Consider the following 20,454-nt stretch of genomic DNA (forward strand, 5'->3'; position numbering starts at 1 on the left):
TTTTCAGCCCTAACACAACAAGAACAGCTGTGGAACCATTGGCCATTTGCCATAGTGTAGCTGAGTCAAAACAGCCCAAGTGCTGAGAGGGAAAACATGATGATTTATGTAAAGTCATAACTGGCTGCAGCAGCTGAGCTTTGACCTGTGAGCTGCAGCTTAAGCTTCTTTTATGGTTCAGTGTTTAATGTTTAAACTGTTTATGGCTGCACACACACCCACAGTCAGGTTGTATACATATTGAAATATTATATACAGTGTGGCAGCTGACCTTTGACCTTTGACCTGCGAGCTTCAGACTCATTGCTGGTGTGAGGTGTTTACTATTGAAGCTTGCAGACACACCCACATCCTCTGATTTGTTCTCAGGGTTGTTCAGTGTGTTGGAGTTGGAGCAGAAACCTGCTGCAGGTTAATTATTGATCAAACAATATCACACAAGGTTCAGCAGCTGACCTTTGACCTTTGAGCTTCAGACTCTTTGCTGGTGTGAGGTGTTTAATACTATTGAAGCTTGCAGACACACCCACATCCTCTGATTTGTTCTCAGGGTTGTTCAGTGTGTCAGAGTTGGAGCAGAAACCTGCTGCAGGTTAATTATTGATCAAACAATATCACACAAGGTGCAGCAGCTGACCTTTGACCTTTGAGCTTCAGACTCTTTGCTGGTGTGAAGTGTTTAATGTGACTTCAGCCTGCAGACACAGAGGACTGATGAAGCAGAAGATTGTCTCTGTTTCTACACAGACCTGGTCCAGACAGCAGAGCTGCAGAGGGAAGACGTTCATGGGAAGAAGCTGAGTAAGTGCAACGTCCTCTTTGAATCCTGGATCAGGAAGTGAAGCCGGGGAATATTTGGTGTTTCAATAAGGTTTCTGTCTTTGACTCAGTCTGCTGTCACTTTGTTTCAGAGAGAAAAAGAGATTTCAGATTAACTGCATTATATGCTGAGTAACTAAATGCTGCTAGTCTGTGGTGTCACTCCCAGCAGCATCACGTCATTTCTTTACTCTGACCTTTAACATCAGTTAACTTAGCTAGCAGAGCAGCTAGCAGTTAGAGTATGAACTCTGTGTCAGCAGTCAGCTTGGTCCTGGTGGTCACCTGGTTTCATGTTTGCTGATGATCCAGATGTGTCCACATAATTATTTATTTCTGTAAATGTAAAGACTTTACAGATAAACAACAGCAGCCCTCTGGCTGGACTCTAACCTGTGAGTTTCCTGTGACTGAAACCACAAGCTGACATTTTCCTTCTGAAGCAGCTGAATGGATGTTTGAGTTTACCTGCATACATGGTGCACTCAACACCCTCAGCGGAGGAGGAAAAACCTCCTTTCGGTGGAGAAACCATCCTTAACCCTCCTTGAAACTGGCGGGGAAACCAGACCTCCTTATGTATATATGTGTGTATATGCATGTGCTTCAATGCGTGTGTGTGTGTGTGTGTGTGTGTGTGTGTGGGGGGGGGGGGGGGGGGGTGTTTGGGGTTGTGTTTGTGTGACCTCCTGCTCACCAAAAGGGTCATAAAAGTAGGAAGCTTATTAACCAAGAAAACAGAACCTTCAGATAGGATGTCCCTATAATAAAACACTACAGCCTCCCCCACCAACAGACTGGTTGGAGAGGTGGTCAGAGACAAAGGAATTCTTTGATCCTGCTGCTTGAACTAAGACTTACACATTTAAGTAACACAATGACAACATTTAACAATTTGACTCCAACAGCTGCCAGCTGGAATTTAAATGTAATTTAAATGAAGGATTCAAGGTTATTGGGTTTTTGAACGTAGAGATCACATGAACGTATATGAATTGAATGATATGTCTCTTCTATGTTTCTATTATCATATTTTGATGTTGATTGTGATTGGTTTTATTTGTTTCTTCAGTGGTTGTAGTGTTTTAATATTTAGTAATTTTTTCCATTTTGTAATTGTGTATAAAGTTTAATTTGAATGAAAGTTACACTCAAATGCTTCAGGGTCTTCAGTCAGTGTGTGATCAGTTTTATACATGGCAATGGTCTTACGTATGCCGGTGTTGGATATGGCTGATAACGGTATGTTTAAATCTGAAACAGCCTTTAAAAACTCTGTCCAGCCAATAGGTCTGACGGTGTGTGTGGTTGTGACGGCTTTAATCAGGTCGTAAATGTGTGAACCCGGGATGGTGCGTTTATCAACAACAATTTCACCTTTGTCATTGTAAGAAACCAAGTCTGGCCAACGAGAGAATGAGTTCTGCATTCCTCCTTCTCCTTTTAGGTATGTGTGTCAAAACATTCTCTGCAATAAAATCCTTCAGCATCACCATAAACAGGTTGGGTGTCCGCAGGCTGGGTTTGCACATCCATGTTAAATTGTTCCGGTAGGGATGAAGACAATATATTCTTTTCACGGGCACCTTGTCTCACAAGTGTGAGGTATCTTTGGAGAATAACACCATATTTTTTTAGCTTTCTCATACACATCTATGTCTGATTCTTGTAACACTTGAAGCATCTCCTTGTCCAAGTCTTTCTGAGCCTGTTGTCTGATGTTGCCTGTGTACTGCTGCGGTTGTTTCAATAAGTCCAACTGATGTTGGGGCACCAAAAACATCTTTTGCACATGTTCCATTTTCACCTGTTTGCTATCAGACTGGTTATGAAAGGGATTGCAGCCCCTAATCAGGCTAGTAAAAACCCGCCAGATTGGTTGATTGTCTTTATCTTTTTCAAAGTTTTGATCTTTTCTTCGGCAATCAGTCTGATTAGAGATTTTTTCTTTTTAGCTGTTTGTACTTCTGATTTGTCAGTGGAATGTTACCTTGCAATACGTTAAAGGCTATCTCACACAATGCATTGATGAAGTTTGCATTGCTAATAATAACTCTGCGTAGAGCCGGGGGAGACTTGTATATCAACTCCAACAGAGACAGATTCCTCCGCATGCGTGATGACATCCTTTCACCTCTTCACTGTTTTTTGTTTTGGGTTATAAACAACCGGACGGTCTGACAGTAAATTTCTTCGGGGTCTTAAATAGTCCGGGGTCTTACCTTTATAGTCTATTAAAACATACCCGTGTGTTGTGGATGTGGCATCATTAAACGCTTCTATAATATATTTAGTATTACCAGGAAAGATTTGCCTACCTAAAAGCATGACTTGATATTTATCTCTTGGATTTTTAAACAATATTAGTTGGTGCATTTCAAAAATAAAAATATGAAGACACTCAAAATAAATTTCCTGTGGTGGGAAACTACTTTGTGCAACTTTTTTGTATTTACAGTTTTGAGGGATAAGCCTCTTAAATTTCTCTAACTAGAAATATATGTTAAAAAAAATGATTTTCATTTTTTTGGTAGTTTATTGCATTTTTTTGCAATTTATGTAATTACTATGCACTTAATGCATACATATTATTTAAACTTGGGCTATAATGGTTGTATTGATGTATAGCAACTTCATATGTTTCATATGTTTCATATGTTGTTTGTTTAATTTAAGACAAAAAAAAAAATTAAATGAATGAGAGGTAAAACTTGAGGGGGTAGGGACAAATAAGTAAATACTTCAGCCTACTCCTTTTCAAACAAATAATTTTTGTAATAATTTTGTAATGATTGTGAAGGCACATATTTGAAATGTTTGAAATAAAAATGAACTGAACTGAAATGCTCCCAAAAATGTCACTAAAACATGAAAAAATATAATATAAGCTCTGGTCACAGCAGATACTGATAAACATGTATTATGAGGATGGATGATCAAATTTCTCACTCTCTCCTTTAAATCTCAGTTTTTTCTTCTTCACAGTTTATCTGTTAATTTATTAATGAATAACACTGAAAGAGTTTCTGTTATATTTCCCCTTGAACATCAGCTTATTAGGGCGGCATTAGGAAATAGCCCCCCTCCAAAGAATGAATAAATGAATGATGATAATAATAAAATGATTAAAAAGCAGAGCTCAGAGTGGTAGAATGGTCAAACATGGATCCACGGGTGGTTCAACTGCATTTGGTGACGTGACTAAAGCAAATCTTTCAAATAATCCCACCATCAACGGGATGTTGTCTCCTTTACTACGGTTACTTTACTTGGTCACCGTGTGAATTTCTTTGAAATGAACCAAATTCTTTTATTTGTTGGTTGTTGCATATTTAACCTCTACAGTCAGGAAAGGAGGAGATGAGGCCTCAACAATGTTGGGTTGTAGCCAGTGTTGGGAAGGTTACTTTTAAAATGTATTCCATTACAGAATACAGAATACATGCCCCAAAATGTATTCTGTAACGTATTCCGTTACGTTACTCAATGACAGTAACGTATTCTGAATACTTTGGATTACTTAATATATTATCATGCTTTTTACAACAACGTGAATGTACTATTGCTGTGTGATTTATTACTATTACTGAAGGTCCGCGACTCCGAACTGTAGTAAAGGGACCTCTGACTAATACAGCGGGGTCCCTGTCGGCACATGAGTGCAGGTGGTGATCAGTGCCAAACATGGAATGATGCAGTGAACACAGCGTAGGGTCATGTGGTAGTGGTGGGAACAGTCATACGGTTATTGTTCATGTGTCCAACAGCAGAGGGGAAGAAACTGTTCTTATGGCGAGAGGTTCTGGTGCGAATGGACCGGAGCCTCCTGCCTGAGGGGAGCAGGTCAAACAGACTGTGTCCAGGGTGAGAAGGGTCAGCTGAGATCCGAGCTGCACGCCCCAGTGTCCTGGAGGTGTACAGGTCCTGCAGAGATGGGAGTCTGCAGCCAATCACCTTCTCAGCAGAGCGCACAACACGCTGCAGTCTCTGTTTGTCCCTGATAGTGGCTCCAGCGTACCACACGGTGATGGAGGAGGTGAGGATGGACTCGATGATAGCGGTGTAGAATTGCATCATCGTCCGTGTTGGCAGGTTGAATTTCTTCAGCTGCCTCAGGAAGTACATCCTCTGCTGGGCTTTCTTGATGACGGAGGTGATGGTGGGCTCCCACTTCAGGTCCTGGGTGATGGTGGTACCCAGGAAGCGGAATGAGTCCACAGAGGTGATGGGGGTGTCAGTCAGGATGATTGGGGGGGGGCTGTGTGCTTCCTGAAGTCCGCAATAATCTCCACTGTCTTCTGGGCATTCAGCACCAGGTTGTTGTGGCTGCACCAAGACACCAGGCGTTCAACCTCCCTCCTGTAGGCAGACTCGTCCCCGTCCGAGATGAGTCCAATAACGGTGGTGTCATCTGCAAACTTGATTAGCTTGACAGACTGGTGGGTGGAGGTGCAGCAGTTGGTATACAGGGAGAAGAGCAGAGGAGAAAGAACACAGCCCTGAGGGGAGCCGGTGCTGATGGTCCGGGAGTCCGAGACATTCTTTCCCAGCCTCACGTGCTGCTTCCTGTCCGACAGGAAGTCAGTGATCCACCGGCAGATGGGATCAGGCACATTCATCTGGGAAAGCTTGCCTCGGAGATGGTCTGGAAGGATGGTGTTGAAGGCAGAGCTGAAGTCCACAAACAGGATCCTGGCGTAGGTTCCTGGGGAGTCCAGATGCTGCAGGATGAAGTGTAGGGCCATGTTGATGGCGTCATCTACAGACCTGTTGGCTCTGTATGCAAACTGCAGGGGGTCCAGGAGGGGGGCCGTGAGGGTCTTGAGATAGGAGAGAACCAGGCGCTCAAATGACTTCATGACCACAGATGTCAGAGCCACGGGTCTGTAGTCATTTAGTCCAGTGATCCTAGGTTTCTTGGGGACATAGATTATGGTAGAGGACTTGAAGCAGGCAGGCACATGACATGCCTGCAGTGAGGAGTTGAAAATGCCAGAAAACACTGGGGCCAGCTCGTTTGCACAGTGTCTGAGGGTGGCAGGAGACACGCCGTCTGGGCCGGGAGCTTTTCGAGCATTCAGACTCTTAAACTGCTTCCTCACATCTGCTTCATGAATATGAAGAGTTGTGGTGGGAGGAGGTGGTGTGAAATCCTCTTTTGTGTGGGGTGAGGAGGGGGGTGTTGTAGGTGAACAGTTTGAAGGTGGTGATGGCTCTATGGAGGGGGGAGAGGTGGGGGAATTAGTGTCCAAAGTGCCTCTATTGTTGGGGCCGTTGGAGGTGTGAAGGCTGCCTGATGGCTCGTCAAAACGGCAGTAAAAGTTACATGCTTCCAGCTCCCGTTTTTCCTCGATGACAGCTGTACTTTTCCACTCCCCTTTTTTCCCTCCTCGCGCTCACAGACCCATAACGTGTATGGCAGTCCATTCTCCCTGACTACACTGCCCATGATGCTACATTCTTTAGAGCATAGGTGTCAAACTCTGGCCCGCGGGCCAAATTTGGCCCGCAGCCTAATTACATTTGGCCCGCGAGGCCATACCAAATTACTATTAGAGCTGGCCCGCCGGTCTTAAGCAGCGCATGTACTGCTAATACTACAACTCCCAGAATGCTCTGTTGGCGTTTTGGCGCGTCAGTCAGGAGAGGACCCATTAACGCCCTCTCCTCTGTTGACTGTAGTCATAGCAACCGCGCGAATACTGCCGCGCTACCTCTCCCAAAATGGCGAAAAGAAAGAACGAAAACAGGAGCTTCCTGGACAGGTGGGAGACAGAATATCTGTTTACTTATGTAAAAGACAGACCTGTTTGTCTTGTATGTGGAGCTCATGTGGCTTTAACCAAGGAGTACAACATTAGACGACACTATGAAACGAAACACCAAGAGAAGTACAAGGACCTGGACATGACTCAAAGGCGCCGGAAAGCAGAAGAGATGAAAAGAAGTTTTGTTTCACAACAGACTATGTTCAAAAAAGCCATATCACAAAGTGAGGCTGCTGTAAAGGCTAGTTTTGTTGTGGCAGCAGAGATCGCAAAATCAGCCCGGCCCTTCAGTGAGGGAGAGTTTGTGAAAAGTTGTATGATGAAAGTTTGCGACGTTGTGTGCCCAGAGAAAAAGCAAGCATTTTCAAATGTTAGCCTGAGCAGAAACACAGTAGCTGATCGCACACGTGAACTTGCCAACAATCTAAATAACCAGCTGATGGAGAAGGGAAACAGTTTCGTTGCATTCTCCCTCGCTGTGGATGAGAGCAGCGACGCCTCTGATACTGCCCAGCTTTCAGTCTTCATCCGTGGTGTGGACTCAACTCTCTGTGTTACGGAAGAACTTTTAGGATTAAAATCAATGCATGGAACAACCACAGGGAAGGAAATATTTGAAGAGGTTTCCAAATGTCTAACTGAAATGAAGTTGCCATGGGAAAAACTTGTGGGGTTAACGACAGATGGTGCACCAGCGATGTGTGGTCAAAGGAGCGGACTGGTGGGCAGGGTACGGGAGAAGATGCGAGCGGAGAACTGTGCAGGTGAGCTGACTGTTTATCACTGCATCATACATCAAGAATCACTTTGTGGTAAAGCCCTAAAGATGGAACATGTTATGACCGCAGTAACACGAGTAGTTAACTTTATAAGAGTCAAAGGTCTGAATCACCGCCAATTCAAATCTTTTCTTGAGGAGTGTGGTTCGGAATACGGAGACGTGCCGTATCACACGGAGGTGAGGTGGTTAAGCCGAGGGAAAGTACTGAATAGATGTTTCGAGCTACGCGAGGAAATATTTCAGTTTCTGGAAAGCAAAGGGCAAGACACAGCTGAGCTCAGGGAGCAAGAGTTTCTGTGTGAGCTGGCCTTTATGTGTGATATCACGAGCCATCTCATTGCACTGAACCTGCAGCTTCAGGGACGGGGGCGTATCATCACAGATATGTACGCTGCAGTGAGGGCTTTTAAAACGAAATTGTGCCTGTGGCAGAATCAGATGCTACAAGGAAACCTGGGCCATTTTCCCTGCTGCCAAACGATGAACATGCAAATCTCTACTGCTGTGTTCCCATGCGTACAGTTTGCTGAAAAACTCTGTGTACTCAGTACTGAGTTTACCCGGCGGTTTGCCGACTTTGACGCCCAGAAATGTCGATTTGAACTGCTCAGTAATCCTTTTGCAGTTTACGTGGCAAAAGCACCAACAAACCTCCAAATGGAGCTGATTGAACTCCAGTGTAGTGACACGCTGAAATCAAAGTATGATGCTGTGGGCGCTTCACAATTTCCACATTTCAAAATGCCTGGGCTCCGCACCCACGCTGCTCAGATGCTCTCCATGTTCGGCAGCACTTACCTATGTGAGCAACTATTCTCCTCAATGAAGATGGCCAAAACATCTCAGAGGAGACGTCTGACCGATGAACACCTTCACTCGATCCTGAGGATTTCCTCAGCTCAGAGCCTGAGCCCAGACATTGAGGAACTAGCATCCAAGAAGAGATGCCAGGTATCTGGCTTGGACGCATCAGAGTAGATCAGTGTGTAGCAAACTGAGCTATAATTACCATTTTCTTTGTGCAATTTGTCTTGCTACTCCCAGACATGGGCTTGAATGGTTTCACGTTTAATGATATTTTTATTAGTTAAGTGGTTTATTATTGTTATTTTATTTTTACATTTATTATTAGCCTGGGGAAAAAGTTTACTGCTAAAATTTAAATCAGAAGGCTGCAAATACAATTTTTATTTAAGAAATGCATTCCAGTGATATGTTATTTAATTGGAATTTCAATTTTGCATGTGTGCAATATTAAGTTATATATGTTTATATAAGTTCTATATCGTTCAGTATTAAGCGTTGCTTATTCCATATTCAGTTTTTCAGCAAAACTTATTTGAGTCTGTAAGAAAAGGTTCCTTGTTATATCTGGAGGAAGATTTTTTTCAATAAATATTAACGTTGGCCCGCGACTTTGTTCCAGTTTTGAATTTTGGCCCACTGTGTATTTGAGTTTGACACCCCTGCTTTAGAGCTATGCTTGTAGCATTCTGCCTGTTAGCTTAGCACAACAACAACAACAACGAAAAGGCGCTCTCTCACCCCGGAAACACACAGTCGCAGAGAGAGAGAGAGAGCGTAGCCCTGTAACCATGGCAACCGTAACGCTGCCGCCTGGAACAACAGAACGTAGCTGTCAAACAAAACCCAAACAGTCCTGACCCGCGACAAAATGAAACAGGAAAGTACCGCAGTGTAATCCATTTATTTCAACAAAGTAACTGTATTCTGAATACCACCTTTTTAAACGGTAACTGTAACGGAATACAGTTACTCATATTTTGTATTTTAAATACGTAACGGCGGTACATGTATTCCGTTACTCCCCAACACTGGTTGTAGCTGTGGTTCAGGTTAGAGTGAGTGTCCATGGAATAAATGTAAGTCAGTGAACTGGAAACATGACTGTGTTCAAACTTTGTTTTCCTTTTTATAATGAGTCTAATCAAAGGTGGACAGAAGTATCTCCACTGTGACTTTTCTGTGTCACCATCAAAGCTTCTGCACAGTGTTTCTGGGGCAGATAACATTGCAGCATTATGGAGACAAAAAGAAAAGCGTCTGGATTTCTTTAAGTTAAACTTAAAGAAATCCAGACGCTTTTCTTGGACTGTTGGTTTCAGTGTTGAGTCTCATTCACACACTCCCTCAGACTCTTCACACACACTGATTTGCTGACATAAACACTCCTGTGTCTAAACACACTGAATGTGTCCTGAGCTCGGCCGCTGTTCCACAGTAACTGCTGTCAGAGTCACTGTTACTGAGTTAGCTTAGCTAGCAGAGCAGCTAGCAGTTAGAGTATGAACTCTGTAAGCAGTCAGCTCGGTCCTGGACATGGTTACTGACATAAAGCTGCTCTCTGCAGCCATGTTTGACCTGCTGCTTTGTAGGACTACAGTAATGGAGGATTTGGAGGCTGAACTGGGCTCTGTGACACTTTTTGTAGTGAACTGATGAAAGCTGCGTCTCAGATGGATGTTAGTCCAACACATCAGACACGACCTCTGCAGCTCTCAGTTGATGTACACATGAATGATTTGTGTTTCCTCTGCAGGTAGAAAGTGTGTGTGAGCTGATGTGAACTGAGCAGCATGGATCAGTGTGAGGACAGAGAGGAGGGAGTCCCTCCCTCTAAAAGCACTCTGTGTGGGGAACATGAGAGCCAGACCAAAGCTCAGAGGTGAGATGACCATCTCTAACTGTCCATGACTCTTCTCCATGTCACAGCTCAGCACTCACATCACTGCTCCATCATTATTCACAGGAACCAGCCTGGACCTCCACCCAGCTCTGTGTCCTGTGAAAGTAACTCAGTCAAAGATGTCATTAAGAGATTTGAGCAAAGACAGTCAGCTGAGAAAAGGTAAGCTAACACCAATAATATCAGCTGATATGTGATGAGAATTTTACTGAAGATTTATAACTTTTTCAGGATCCATCAGAGACTCAAACCTGGACCTCGACCCAGCTCTGTGTCCTTACAGAGTGACCGGTCAAATCATCGAGGCATTAATTTTAAATCCCAGCCTGTGTCTGCTGCAGAGAGGTGAGCTGTTAGTTACAAGAACTCTCTGATTTAAATGATTTTGATGTTTCCTGGTTTCTAAAATGCATCTCTGTAGCAGAGCAGTGTCTCCAAGGACACACAGGCTCAGCTGTAACTGTCAGTTTATCTGGTTTAAGACACATTTGGACTCAATTGGCTGTTTTTAACTATGTATTTTAATCAGAGGTGTAAATCTAGACCTCACACATCTGGATCCTAAACTATGATAGAAACAGCTGCTAGCAGTGGGTAGTTTGACTTTGATACGCTGCTCTAGAAAGCAAACAAAGGTTTGTGCAGCTCCTCTTCAGAAAAGTGTTCAGAGAGCAGCTGCTGTATTAGACAAAGGCTCGTCCTGTGAGCCCAGATGTGTGTAACAGCTGGATGAAGGAGAACCATCACAGTCGCGTCTCCATCCCGCCTTTATTAATGAACTTCCTGTTGCTTGCAGATGACAGGAACACAAAGTGTTTGTGCCACGTGATGCTGCAGGATTTGTTAACGTGTCCATGATGGTAACATCTCCTCGTCTAACTGCAAACACATGAGCGCTCCTAACGGCAGCTATCACAGCCACACAGGCAGACTGTGTCTCACTGTTGCATTCAGGGACATTTGTTTTCCTGTAAAAAGCTGAACTCTAATCTAAGAGGACTGTTACTGACAGGAAACAGCTGCATTATCTGCAGTCTGTGTGATCACAGCTGCTTCAATCACTTCATCAGAGAATTGATCATTGAATAAAACATGTTTGTGTCTGCAGAGGTCAGAGGTCACAGTCTGCAGGATCCAGCTGTCCATCTGTGAGGAGTGATGGGTCCAAAGATTACCCTCCAAACTTCAGTGCTGAACCTGAACCAACGAGGTCAGAGACCTGTGATGACTCCTTTACATGTTTGTGTTTTCCTGGATAAATATGACCAAAGATTCATTAAAAAGATAAAAATATTAGACTTTGTCCTGTAGCGCTGTGTGGCAGGCAGGATTGGACCCAAACACAACAGGATGAAGTCAAAGAGGCAGCTTTATTTCAGCTGTGAACATGCAAACAGCAGAAATAAGGAAACATAACTGTAGGTTTACAGTGAATGAAGCCTCAGCTCGACGCTCCACTTTGTCCCTCTTTTCCTTCTCCAAACAGCCACATCAGGAGTCTTTGATGGAGTTTTAAAATATTTAATTACAAATGTCCAAAGATGGGTTCAGGATACCTGAATCCACAATTATTAAAGCTAAAATAGTTCACAGGGTTTGGACTTTGTTAGGTGACAAGAGAAGATCAAAGTGTTTTTTATCTTTAAACAGTATTTTTATCACTTCAGTTGCTCTCACAGCCCTGTTTGTTATTTTACCAGATGTTTCACTCAGTGCTCCCACCAAACACCTTGGAGGACACATTAGTGTGATTTAGATTTCATTGGTGTAAACACCAGTCACACAAGCTAACCCATGGAGGCAGCAGCAGGCTTTGTGTTTGGTCTGTTGGCTTAAACTAAGAGAGTTTAGTTTGTTAGCACAAAGAGCTGTCAGCTAAAGCCCCGAATGCACTTTGAATACAGACGAACTGAGAAAAACACTTGAAATACAGCAAACAGTCAAACTGACAACATCTTGTTCTGCTGATCATCCACAGCAGTACGTTTAGCATTCATGCTAGCAGCAGGCTGTGACTGTCCACTGAGCACCAACACAGGTAGGAGTGAGCAGTGATGAAGCAGGACTGTGGGCAAGTTTGAGCTACAATCCTATTGGCTTCTCAGTTTCTCCAAAGAAAAGGGGAAAAATTCTTGGTGTTGTGAAGATGTGAGTTGGTCTTGTTGTCGTGGGGCTGGAAGGATGCTGGCAGTGAGAGGCTTTTCATCCAGTGTTCAGTAACAGAATGAGAAGAAAGCCACTGCACATGAAACAAGGTGCTCGTAGTGTTTGTTTACTGTGTTTGTGCCACAATGTCAGATCAGTTGTAGATTCACATGCAGACTTGTCCAGTGAAACCAGTGCAAGTACTGCAGTACAGAGCAAAGACTAAGCAAGGGTGTTATTGTAAACTTTAACAAAAGACTGTTATGTGACAAAGAGTAAGTACATTATTTTTATGAGATTGTTCATCATGTCTTTAATTTAATATTTCCAGTTTTTCCTTCCTGTCTCATGAAGCTGTGACATTTATTGTTTTTCTTTTAGGATCAATAAGAGGCCAGAATCTCCTGGACCTGAACCCAGCTGTGTTTCCTTAAAGAGCAACATGTCGAAGGATGCTGTTATAGACTTTAAAGGCTGTTCTTCTGCTGCTGAGAGGTAATGTGTGTCTAGATGTTGTTCCTGACTCTGTATTTTTGAATAAATCCTCATGTTTAATATCAGCTCAGCTCTTTTTCACACATTTCTATGTTGGTATGTGAAGCGGTGTGTGTTGGAGTGTTTCCACAAACACAGCAGTCAGAGTGGAAAGAGTGGATGTTGTAGGAGGTGTTTGTGTAGTGAAGAGGCTGAGTGTCTGTAGGACTCCAGCTGCTCCAGCAGGTGTCTCCTTTGTGCTTTGCTTCAAACACAGTGTAGGGAGGAGCTTCCACTCAGGTGTTTCAGGTGTTGCTGGATGGAGGAGGACAAATAGTTTTTCCCTTCAGTGACACTTCAGCAGCTCAATGTTCTGGGAGATGTTTGTCTTTATGAAGGTTTATGGATTATTGTTCTTACTTTCGTGAAACTGAGCAACACATTTTCCATCTAACATTTAAAGTAAATTTCCAGGTGAATAAAAGATCTGCAGCTGCAGCCTCTGTGATGTTTCACAGTCTGAAAGTAACAAATTCAACCAGAGTTCAAACAAAGGCTTAATATACGTGTGTGTTTGATATAATGCCAACAAGTACAAACAGGTGTTCTTACAGGTCTTAATCACAGAGGTCTGATAAGTCTGGTGACTTTCACACTCAGCAATTTTGCTGCCTTTTATTTTATATTGGCCTTTTTAAAGCCCTTCAAAGTCTCCCACATTCATACAGAGCTTTTAACACCAAACTCCTTTACAGTCCTTCTCCTCTCACACACGATCACACGACTGATTTGTCTGCAGCAGCTGTGTTACTGCTAGTATTTTATTATGTGTGTAATCTCCTCATATTGTTCCTGTGGTTTAGTTTGACTTCCTTCTGCAAACTCAGCTGCTCTGTTGCTGATACACGTCTCCATGAATATGATTGATCAGATGCTGCCAACACCATGTGTTTCATGTGAGCGCTCAGCTGAAACCCTGGGTTGACTTATCGAGTTAATAACAAGCTTCACGTGACTGTGAATGCTAAAGTGAATCCAGATAAAGGAAAGAGACCCTGCTAATGTTGGACTCACTTCTTAGTGTAGATCCCAGGAGGAAGTTCAACATAGCCATTCTTTGTGCTAGCTCGACCAAACCTGAGACCACAGTGCAGGATAATGATCATCATCTGTCTCTGTCAAGGACATTTAAAATCCACAAATAACAAACATAATTATATTTGATCATTAAAAATGATGATTAAACAAAGTGTCAAACATACTTAAGTAGAAGGACTGATGTTTGTGTTAAAATACCCTCTTAAAGCTGAAATAATGATTCAACTTCTTTACTCAAGTAAAGGTAAAAGAGTCCAGGCTCTGAAATGTACTCACAGTATTAAAGTAAAAACGCCATCTTTGAAGGAAATTTCTGCCAGTTTTTGTGCAAAGTTACCTGAATTTCTACCTCCAACATTAATATGAGAAAATTATCTGAACTTTTATTCTAATGAATTTAATCAGCTTGAACATTTTGTAGCACAAAAGTAGAAAAAACCCAAAGGGAATCAAAAATAGCTCCGTTTGCTGTTGCCTGCATTGTAGATGGGCGGCTTTGCCTCAACACCTAAACAGGAAAATGAGTTCAGTCAAGTATTAAAGTGGGATTGAAGAGGTGAGGAAACCAGAGATCAGGTGTTGTGGTGCAGCATTAAGATAAGATGGGGCCTGATTATTTAAGACCTTGTATGTGAGGAGCAGCCAATGAAGGGAAGCCAAAACAGGAGAAATCTGCTCTCTCTTTCTAGTCCCTGTCAGGACTCTTGCTGCAGCATTTTGGATTAGCTGAAGGCTTTTCACTGAGTTTTTAGGACATCCTGATAATAATGAATTACAGTCGTCCAGCCTGGAAGTAATAAATGCATGAACTAGTTTTTCAGCGTCACTCTTTTTAGCATTTTTTAACAACAAGCTTCTGTCTATTAGGGCTCTTGTCTCGCCGACTGCTGCCTCAGATCAGAGTCTTTCTCCTGTGTGCTCAGCTGTCTTAGAGCAGTCTCCCTTAATGACTTGACTGCGGTAGTTCGTAACCTAAGATCATCACACTGCCCCTCTGATTGTCGCCCCCCAACTACTCTTTCAAGGATTGTCAGGTTGGAGATTGGCCTATAATTAGCTAAGACAGCTGGGTCTAGGGATGCTTTTTAAGTAAAGGTTTAACTACAGCCAGCTAGGGATGGGTACCGTTTAGATTTGAAAACCTGCTAAATCAGAATCAGTTGCTGATGACGGCTTTTTTCTTTTACATTAATCACGTATAATCTTAACTCAAAGTGAACATAGACTTGATTGCTCAGATCAGCCAATTCAAAATGCTAATTCAATCAACTCTGAGTTCATGGCTAGACTCAGTTTGTTGGCCCCGCACCTTAAAACTATTTCCTGTTTGTCTCTCGTGTTTTTTGGATATTGTTTTCACATCTTATGTCACGGCTAGCGGGGCGAGCCATGTTGAATTTAATAAAGGACCCAAGATGCCGACACTGCTGTGAAGTGAGTGAGCTTTATTGAAACGGTGAAGTGCAGTGGAGATGGCCTGTGCAGAAGCTAAGATAACCTCTACTGAAAAAACTACAAAACTAACCTGAAACCTTAAACGGAGACACGGGGAGACAACACAGACGAACCAGCAACAAGCAGGAGAAAACAAAGGGCTCATATACACAAAAGAGAAATCAGGGAATGAGAAAAGGGAGACACAGCAGGATTCATTGGACATAACCAGACAAGGGGAAGCAAAAGTAGACACACTAACGTAGGACATGGCACTGTCAAAATAAAACAGGAAGTGAACACAGAGACACAATACTAACACAGTACAGAGGGAACACAGAAACCAAAACCTCAGAACTAGAAAATCTTAATCAGAATGAAATTGTAACAAAAGACAATAACAATCAAAACAAAACTACTGAGTCCACAGACTCGGGACATACATCGGCTCAAACTGTGGTCATAAATATTTTGTACTTGTAAATCTGACTGTGGAGTTGTGAACTGAGTTTTGTAACATTGTAAAACAAAATATCTGGAAAGTTCATGTTTTTGCGTTCATTGATTTGTGTGTGTAAAAATGTAAAAATGTAATAAATGTAAGAAACATTAGAACTACTTTTGCTGACACAAAGTTTGGCGAGCACTGCAAGTTGGCACTTTAAACCAGTCACTGATATAAAGAGAGCACCTTGTTCCAGGGCATCTGAGCATGGAGGGAAAGCTTTATGCAGGAGATGGTAAGAGCTGTTGGGACTAAAGAAACTGAGCAGAAAACTACAGACATCTGGAAACTGAGTTGTTAATTCTCAGTGGGATCAGCAGGACTAGCAAAGCTTCACCATGACAGTCATCTGATTGACTGAACCCATCCAAACATCACTTCATGGACCTTTAGCTTGTGTCTGTGTGTGGACAGACATAACATGAGCTAATTATACATTACTCCTCCACAGAGTGGACCAGCAGAGAGCAGAGGTTTCCACTGGTCAGTCTGCACAGCAGCATCAAACACACCTGGACTCTGTGGTTATGGTTTGTAGTACTACGTTTACATTTGTTCTTTTCAGTCACCTCTATGCTGCACTTTGTGGACCAGAGGATTGTCAGTGTGTCCAACATACATCAGAGTTTGGGCTCCATGATTTCAGTCAGATTGGGGTGACTGTAGCTCAGGAGGTGAGCAGGTCAGCTACTAGTTAGGTTTGTGAATCAAACCCTGGCTGGCAAATGTACTGGGTAACGTACTAAACCCAAGCTGCCCTCTGATGCATCCATCAGAGTGTGAAAGAAAGTATTTAAGCATAGAACAATGTGCTTGGTTGAATGAGGCATGTTGTATAAAATGCTTTGTGTGCACAGAGTATCAAAGAGAGCTATATAAGAACCAGTCCATTTACCACTGGGTAATTCATATAGTTTTCTTTTCCAGCGGCTGGAGGACAACATCACCATGTTTGTGAAGAACGAGCCGAAGAAGATCCAGAAGCTTCTGAGTCCAGATCACCCAGAAACTTTAAAGAGCCAGATGGAGGATGAGGAGATGTTTGAAGGAGTGTCATGGTCCTGGGCCATGCGGGCCCAGTATTCTCAGTTCCTTGTGTTTTTGTATTTCGTTCCTTATTTAGGTCATGTTTCCTGAGTTGTCCTGTTATGTTGTTCCTTATTTGACTTCCCCTTGTGACTCTCTTCCCCTGTGTGCCCCTCTATGTATCTGTGAGCCCTCATCTCCCCTCGTGTTTCATTCCATGTTTCCCCAGCCCACTATGCCCGTGCTCTCTCTCTCCTCCTGTTTGCACCTCTGTGTACTTCCTGTTTTACTTTGACAGTCTCCCGTCAGTGTTGTTTACTCCTGCCATGTCTTGTTATGTTTATCTGTGTCAGCTGTGTTCCCATGTGTGGCCACTTCCCCTGATCATCCCTCTTGTGTATTTAGTCTCTGTGTTTCATGTAGTCTGTGTCGCGTCGTCTGTGTTCTCACCTCCATGTTTTCACGGTCAGTCCTTGCAGTGATCATCATAGTCTGAGTTTTCTTAGTTTGTCGCAGTATTAGTTTTCCCAGTTTAGTTATAGTCTAGTCACGCCATCCCTGCTTTGTTTGTGCACTTTGTCTTCAGCCATAATAAAGGCTCGCTTTCTGTTAAGTCCACCCCCGTCTACTCACTTGTGTATGCACCTGGGTCCATCACACACACCACCGCACGGCCTGTCTCTGCAGACCGTGACAGTACGACGCGACCATGTCGGACCCAGCGACACAAGAGAGGGAGATCCTCCAGACGGTGGAGTCGCTATGTGGTAGATGGCTGCGGTGCTCCGGAGAGGAGGAACGGGAGGAGTTGGCCCGCCAAGTGGGAGTATGTGTGTCTGTGTTTCCCTGGCTATGGGAGGCACTACACCCGCTGATCACCGACCTTCTCGTCACCGCTCTCCAACTCCGTCCGCAGCCACGGCTGCCTAGTGTGCAGGCTATGCCGCCAGAGCCCTGCTGTTGTCCCGTTTCCCCGCTGCTTCGCGAGCCAGAAGCAGTTGCAGTTGGAACGGTGAGGCTCGCCACCGACACACCTTCCGCTCGCGCCCCGTCGGCTTCCGCGTCTTCACCGCGGTCTGGCCGCACGGCGTGGCGCACGGAGACGACGGAGGCCATGGACTTTGGCGAGGAAGAGCGGCAGCAGGTGTTACGGGCGTATCGGGAGGACGAGCTACGCTGGAAGCCCTGGCTTATCTCCGAGGAGGAGCTTCCGCCAGCCGCCCCGCCTCGGACTGGCCGCCCGTCCTCGCCGCCTCGATCGGACTACTCTTCTCCCGCTTTGTATCTGGCGCGGATGTGGTCAGAAGACGAGGAGCCGGTCACCACAGAAATCCAAGTTCCGTCTGCGTCCACTTCAAGACGGAAGCGGCGTTCACGTCGCCGTCGCTCATCGCTACGGCATGTCTCGCCCTCCACTGAGCGACACGAGGAGGCTGTGGAGGTGATGGATCTCGACCTCGAGGAGCGGCAGCGCGCCGCATGCGCGCAACTGGAGGAGGAGCTACGGGGGAAGCCAGGGCTCGCTCCTCACTACGGTGAGATTTTCCGCGGGACACGCCTGGCCTTTGGGGGCCCCCGGAGTTGCCAGGAGCTCCCGCCTGATGCTCCGCCAACCCTCGCCTCCTCAGCCTCTGCGACGCCGCAAGAGGCTCCACTTTCCACGTTAACGGGGCTCACGGCCAAGAGGAAACGGCGTTCGCGTCGCCACCGCATCGCGCGACGACCGGAGGTGAGTGAGTGCAACCTGTCATCTCCAGCCTCCATTGAAGCCGTAGAAGATGGATTAGACTCAGAATTACAGAGCCACGGGTCAAATTTAACAGAGACACATAGTGTGGAAATGGCTGACTCTGGTACTGGGAATGGTGTGGTCTGTTCGTCTGGCTTCCACGAACAGGGAGTAAGACCCACTCAGACTGTGAGTTCCAACACTGGGGAGTCACAGCCGGCGTTCTTGTCACCGCCACCCGAACAGGTGTTTAACTGTCCAGCCTCTAAGCTGACCGGGGAATCCCCTGTTTCGTGTGTTTCTGTTTGCGAAAATAAAGTCACTGTTTCAGAATTACCCGCTCTGCTAACCAAGTCACAGCCAAGTGCATTTGTTTCAGAGAGGATCTTGGACAGGCCTAGTGATCTTGTAGGGGCCCCTGACACTACACTTGGGTTGAAAGAGAGTTCCACAGGCCGTGATGTTGCTTGTGTGGGGGGTGGGGTGGAAGTGTTTTCTTCTGTGTCATTTAATGTGCCTGGGGTTCCATCTAGGACTGAGTTACCTGTGGCTAATGCCTCCCTTCCCGAGCCCGCTCCGCTCACCAACGAGCTACTTAAAGTAGGCCCCTGTGCTTCCTTAGCACATAAGGATTATTTAAAGGAGGGTCATGACGTAAAGTGTAAAAGTACTGAGTGTGAGATGATGTGTAATCCTGTTTTGCATGCTGCTCCTATTCCCAATGAACTGAAAACTGAGAACGCGGATCATGAACTCACGTTGGAACTTAAAGATGACGACATGGAGTCAAATCAGGGTAACATGAACTGTGTAACATCACCCGTCTCAGCTAGGAATGCTAGCACAGCATTAGCCGTACCCATTTCACCATACACACTACATAACACCCTTGAGTTACAGTCCACCTCACGCATGGTTCCTAGTCACTATAACCCTTACCGCCATCTTGCTAGTCAGTTCTCATCGCCCAGATTCATTCCTGAACATTTCATGTTTGCCCAGGAGTTTATCCGTGAAGGCTTAAGTCGTGTTTTTCTGGGGAGTGTTGTAGTCCTTGTTTTCCCTGTGGCTGACCCGGCTTATCTGGGCCGTCAAGCCCTGTCATTGCTCGAGACTGAAGGGAGGAATATAGAAGCAGGACTTTCTGTTTTGGAGCCTGTTATGTCAGCCTACATGAGTCTTGAAGTGAATGAGCTGGTCTGTGCCTCAGGACATCTGACACCTGTTTGCTTCTGGACTGTTAACTGTAAGATGTCAGGTGAATGCGTCCAGCCTCATGTCTCGTCAGCTGGAGGGTCCGAGGGGCCCGTTCAGCCTCCTGTCTCCGCTGGAGGGCCCGAGGGGCCCGTTCAGCCTCCTGTCTCCGCTGGAGGGCCCGAGGGGCCCGTTCAGCTCCCTTCCACGTCGGCCGTACAGGCTGCTTCTCAGCCTTCTAGGAATGGCGTGAGCTTTCTCTCCGCCTCAGACTGCCTTCTGCTTCAGCCGTCTCTTCCAGCTGGAGAGCCCGAGGAGCCCGTTCAGCTTCCTTCCACGTCAGCTGTACAGGCTGCTTCTCAGCCTTCTAGGAATGGCGTGAGCTTTCTCTCCGCCTCAGACTGCCTTCTGCTTCAGCCGTCTCTTCCAGCTGGAGGGCCCGAGGAGCCCGTTCAGCCTCACACCATGTCAGCTGGAGGACCCGAGGGGCCCGTTCAGCCTCCTGTCTCCGCTGGAGGGTCCGAGGGGCCCGTTCAGCCTCCTGTCTCCGCTGGAGGGTCCGAGGGGCCCGTTCAGCCTCCTGTCTCCGCTGGAGGGTCCGAGGGGCCCGTTCAGCCGCCACCTGCGGCCGCCTCGTCGTCGCCTGGTCCAGCTTCTGCCTGTGCTTCACCTGGACCGGCCCCGCCGTCGTCTGGTCCGGCCCCGCCGTCGCCTGGTCCGGCCCCTGCGCCTGCTTCGCCGTCGCCTGGTCCGGCTTCGGCTTCTGCTCCTGCT

General features: G+C 45.4%; 1 protein-coding gene and 1 pseudogene across 1 annotated transcript in view; both read left to right on the forward strand.

The window, feature by feature from the left end:
- The first annotated feature begins 628 nt into the window (after positions 1-628).
- Positions 629-20,454, forward strand: part of LOC147336420 (protein NLRC3-like) — a 95,483-nt gene continuing 75,657 nt past the window's right edge. The window contains exon 1 of the mRNA XM_086287090.1: positions 629-801. The gene's annotated coding sequence lies outside the window, so the exon portion shown is untranslated. The remainder of the gene's footprint in view (positions 802-20,454) is intronic.
- LOC147336421 (general transcription factor II-I repeat domain-containing protein 2 pseudogene) lies at positions 6,544-8,749 on the forward strand (annotated as a pseudogene).

Source organism: Aulonocara sp. 'chitande type north' Nkhata Bay, linkage group LG3 (genome assembly GCF_057382095.1).
Source record: "Aulonocara sp. 'chitande type north' Nkhata Bay isolate Kocher_YH1m ecotype deep benthic linkage group LG3, A_spYH_male_GT1.1, whole genome shotgun sequence".
NCBI classification, from domain to species: domain Eukaryota; kingdom Metazoa; phylum Chordata; class Actinopteri; order Cichliformes; family Cichlidae; genus Aulonocara; species Aulonocara sp. 'chitande type north' Nkhata Bay.